This window comes from Crinia signifera, chromosome 6, assembly GCF_055691185.1.
Source record: "Crinia signifera chromosome 6, ASM5569118v1, whole genome shotgun sequence".
NCBI classification, from domain to species: Eukaryota; Metazoa; Chordata; class Amphibia; order Anura; family Myobatrachidae; genus Crinia; species Crinia signifera.
In genome coordinates, this window is record NC_139222.1 from 44,062,445 (window position 1) to 44,067,864 (window position 5,420).

A 5,420-nucleotide genomic window follows, 5' to 3' on the forward strand; every position below is an offset into this window, starting at 1 on the left:
CAGCGAGCCGGCCCGGAAAGCCACGCCCCCATCTGATATATAGTGGTAATAGCCACGCCCCTCTGAGTGAGACCGTCATTGTAGTAGTACTTAGTAGTGAGTACTTTACACACACAGATACCTTATACTGCGCAGGAGAACAGGCAGAACTAGAAGATGCTGCCTGTCCACGGCGGCCAATGGTTGCTCTTATCATGAGACTTCCTGTGCTGCATTGTGCACCATGGTGTGGTTGGTTTGTAAGGGTGGCATAGTGTGTTATTGTTTTGTGCTCTTTTCTAAGCAATTGACTAGTCTAGATTGCTTTGAAAGTATGCACAGATCTCACTGTGTGTATACCCTAAGCAGTACCTTATACTGCGCAGGAGAACAGGCAGAACTAGAAGATGCTGCCTGTCCACGGCGGCCAATGGTTGCTCTTATCATGGGACTTCCTGTGCTGCATTGTGCACCATGGTGTGGCTGGTTTGTAAGGGTGGCATAGTGTGTTTTTGTTTTGTGCTCTTTTCTAAGCAACTGACTAGTCTAGATTGCTTTGAAAGTATGCACAGATCTCACTGTGTGTATACCCTAAGCCAGGGGTCCTCAAACTATTTTGCTCTGGGACCCCATCGGACAAAAATAATTACAGGACCCCTGCAAGCTACTGCAGAAGGTCATCACATCACATGTGTAGTCAGTAGACAGCACATACATGGATTGCGGAGGCACTAAACGACGTGAGGAGTAGGGATGGCCATCGACCATCGATGATTTGAAATAATTGATGGTTTATGGCTGATGGCGAATATGTCTGCCATCGAGATGGTTTCCCTACATCAATGGCACAGCAAACCCATTGTTTATATATATATATATATATATATATTATATGTAAAACTCGATGGTCACCCATTGCATAATTTTACACTATCGATGGCCAGTTGCACTTTTGCCATGCCTAGTGAGGAGTCTGAAGTAACAGACAATTCAACAGATTTTTCAGACTCCTTGAATCACTGACGGTCAGCAGTCGCGACCCCATGCTGAGAAGGCCGGGATCCACTTTGGGGTCAGGACCCACAGTTTGAGAATCGTTGCCCTAAGCGATTACGATGCGCAGTCCCGCACATCGCTATCGCCTGCTAACTAAGTCAGTGCATGCAGTCAAAATCTAGTCAAATTCCTTAGCAAGTGACTGAAAATCTCTCTGTGTATACAGAATGAGCGATAGTGATTAAGACCTCTCATTCTGAACCACTACCCTGCCTTTTTTTTTGCTTAAGCAAAATTGCGTAGCAAAATCACTTAGTACAAATCACTGTATGCGTATGTGCTCTCCATGGGCAATATGAGCACAGGGAAATCACCTACCATCAATAGCTTAGCAAAATCACTTAGCAAAATACGTGTATATGCCCATTAAGTTAATAAATGTGCTTGATTTATTTTAAATGGAACCTTTTAAAATCTTATTAAAAAGGAAAAAATGTTGCAAATCATACCTCACCATCCTGTGCATTTATATCTTAGGTGACTTCAGTATCCCCACATAATTCTTTGCTGCTAAACTCCTTACCCTTACATCGTTTGTTCTCTCCTAATGCACATCCTCTCCCTCCTATGTAACATAGTCGTCACTCACTGTTGTGATATTTATGACCCCAAAACTGTCATGCCTATTACACATTAGGCCACACACTGAAATTCCTATTACACACCGTTTTATGGCCCACACACAAAAATGCCATATATAAATGATGCCCCACAATAAGGCCTTTACCCCATATATTAATTAGAGATTTTTTCCCCTACATGCTCATTGCCAGGGGTTACATGCTCCTTGAAGGGGATTTCATGCTTGTTGCCAGTGATTTCATGCTTGTTGCTATGTTGCTAGCGGGGTAACATGCTCATTGCCATGGGGAGTTACATGCTCATTTACAGTGGGAGTTACATGCTCATTGACAGGGGGAGTTAAATGCTCATTGCCATGGGGGGGGGGTTTGCATGCTCATTGCTAGGGGGAGTTACATGCTCATTGCTATTGGGGAGTTACATGTTTGTTGCTAGGGTTGAATTACATGCATAGTGCCAGGGGCGTTACATGCTTATTGTCAGGGGGGGTTTTCATATTAATTTCCAGGGGACTTACTTGCTCATTGGTGAGGGGGGTTTCCATACTAACAGCATGCCAGCGTTCCCAGACTCCACACTTCCAGCAGTGGCGTAACTATGAATTGGCCACCCCCCCCCGCCGTTAATGGGGGGCGCCCCCCGCCGCACCCCCCGCCCGCAGCCTTACCTGTCTTGCTGGTCCCGTCCCGGCTCCCTTACTGGCTTCATTCTTCTGCTAGTGAGACGGACCAACACAAAATGTCCGCCCCCATACAGCAGACAGTTTCAGAGAAGTGTTCGCTATATGGGGCGGACATTTTATTGTGGTCCGTCTCACTAGCAGAAGAATGAAGCCAGCAAGGGAGCCGGGACGGGACCAGTGAAGTCAGGTAAGGCTGCGAGCGGATTGGCGGGCGGCAGATGGGCGGACGGGAGGGGGCTAACTATAGCACCACAGCCCCCAAGCACCCACACATGCACAGCGCCCCCCCCCCCACGCGGCCGCGGGGGCTGCGGTGCTATAGTTACGCCTCTGACTTCCAGGTAGCACTAGGTGTGCTGCTCTCCTCTGACAGGCACTAGAGGTTTGGCAGGACCTCAGCGCACATTTTAGGAGGGGCCGCCGTGGACAGGCAGCATATTCTAGTTCTGCCTGTTCTCCTGCGCAGTGGAGGAGGGAGGAGAGGGGGTCACCAGCATGTCCTCTCTCCTCCCCCCACTCTTGGAGCTTGAGTTCGACCAAAGCCGCCAACCCTTCTGACCAAAACTGAGAGTAACAATGAGGCATAACATTGCTTGACCTACCTCTCCCCTCTATCCTCTGTCTCCTGTTCTAAACAATTTCCTTTACAGTGCCACCCTTATGTCTGCTCTTGGTCGCTACTCACCTTTGCAGCTCCACACCTCAACCCTGACATTCCAAATGCACCAGATAACTGTAAAAGTGCTCCTGAACCACAAGCAACAGAGGAAATCACCGCCTGAGACTTCCACTTCATATGTATGCTCTCATCCTATAGTGTTGCCCTTTCCCTCACTAACCAGTCATATTTCTAATGCTGGCCATGATATCAGACCAACTTTCCTCCAACCATACAACTGACCAACCGTCCAATTTTTCTGTCCAACTAAAACACCACCCCACACACTTAACCAATTTTTTTTCACCAGACCAGCCAACCTGACAACTTTTTATCATACCAGCCAAGTTCTGTCCAACTTGTGATGTCACGGAAGTTTGCAGACACTGACCCTTACTCAGGTTGATTCGGCCGGGCGCGAATTTGCACCAGGACCGATGTTTTGCATAGGCGCATGTGCAGCAGCATATCTGCGCATGTACATACGCTGGGAGCATGCGCTAAATCTGTTTTCTGAGTGTACGCTCCATGCCTTTCGACTGGGGGGTGCAGAGGGGTATGGGGTGTCAGGCCGGTCCATTTGTTTTTTTGTTGAATTTAATTTTAATACAAATGGTTTCATTCCAGGTCTGTGTAGTAGACAGCAAGTGAGCAGTTCAAGTATATTCAATTATCTGAATCACACACCAGGCAATCTCATCAGTTACATGTATTTGTTACATTTATTACATGCAAATCATTTGTAACAACCTTCCTCAGTGTTGCAACATAGAAATGGATTATACTCCCTTCAGACAAATGACCCTGGAATTTCACTGCTCAGACTCGGGATTTATTCTCTGTCCCCAATGACCCTGGACTGTTTGCACCGGGCTGATAAATGGTTAATTATAGATGAAACTATTGCATGATGTTGTCCCAGCAAGCCTGCATCACATGCAGGGACTTAGAGAACCACAAGTACCAGCATTCTTTGAGCCCGGGGCTGGTTAAGCTGAGGAGGGGAGACCCTATGCATTTTTGGTACTTGTGTAGTTTCACAGCGCCACTAGATCGCAAGCGATATCACATGCGATTTACTATCCATTTCATTACCCCACTATCCAAGTCGGCATAGAGTTGATTTTATATAGCGTGGCGAGCGCAGCGAGCCACCGAGCCCGAAACATGGCGTGCGCAGCGAGCCCCGCGAGGGGACACGGAATGTATTTCATGGAATTACATGCAAATGGCATGCGATATCGTCAGTTGCTTTGAAACAACATCCGTGTCCGCTCGCCACGCTTCGGGCTCGGTGGCTCGCTGCGCTCGCCACGCTATATAAAATCAACTCTATGCCCACTTGGATAGTGGGGTGATGAAATGGATAGTAAATCACATGCGATATCGGATGTCAAATTGCATGCGATATCGCTTGCGATCTAGTGCCGCCGTGAAACTACACAAGTACCGCATTTTTTATTACACAAATTGCACATGTGCATTAATTCGTACATTTTCCTAACTAAAATTTGCACATTTTCATGACAAAAATTTGCACTTTATTGCATCACATCACATTTTTCATGCCTCAATTCGCATTCTATTAAATAGTCAAGTTCTTTTAAATATTCACTATTTGAAAATATGCGATATGGTGCGATTTTAGAACCTTACTAAAAATTGCATCCTATTAAATGTCACCCCCCCTCTTACACTACTTTACAGGCTGTCTCTGCAGAAATGTGGGCCTGGGAAATCAGCATGTGAAGGTGCAGGGGTGCCAGAAGCTGCCCATACACGTCCCGATTCCGGCGCCGTAATGTGTGCTTTGTGATGCGCCGCGCTCCCGCGGCATCTTATCGCACAGTACAAAAAGTATGTGATGCACATACTTTTTGTACTTGCTTTTTATCGCATGCTATTTTAGCCCAGAACGCACGCCGGGATCGGGTCGTGTATGGGAAGCTTTATTCCCCTTTCACACCGCACTTGTTAAATGGTATATAGCCATTTTTTTCCCTTTTCAAAACGTTTAAGGCTGCAGTGGGAAAGCGCCAGAGTTGATTTACCGGTTAAAGATAACCGGTATTTCAAAATGTTTAAAAAGCAGAGTCCTACACGTTTCAGAGCCGTTTTTTATGCAGTGAGAATGGCTCGGAAACGGTATTTAGTAAAAACAACAGATTACAGACCTGTGATAGGCTGTCCCCTGCATTCTGCCTTGAAACGTGTTCAAACGGGTTGACTGATGAGAATGGTACTTAAACGGTAATCTACTGCAATGTGAAGGCTCAGATCCGTTTTAAATACGGTTTAAAAATACCGGTTTTTGAAACGTTTTGGCAGTGTGAAAGTGGTATTATACTGCAAATCACTGATTTCTTTATTATTATTTTTTGCTTATTTGTTTATGTACTTGGCGCTGCGGAACTCTTGTGGTGTTATATAAACAAAGGCTAATGATAATAATAATTCAGCCAA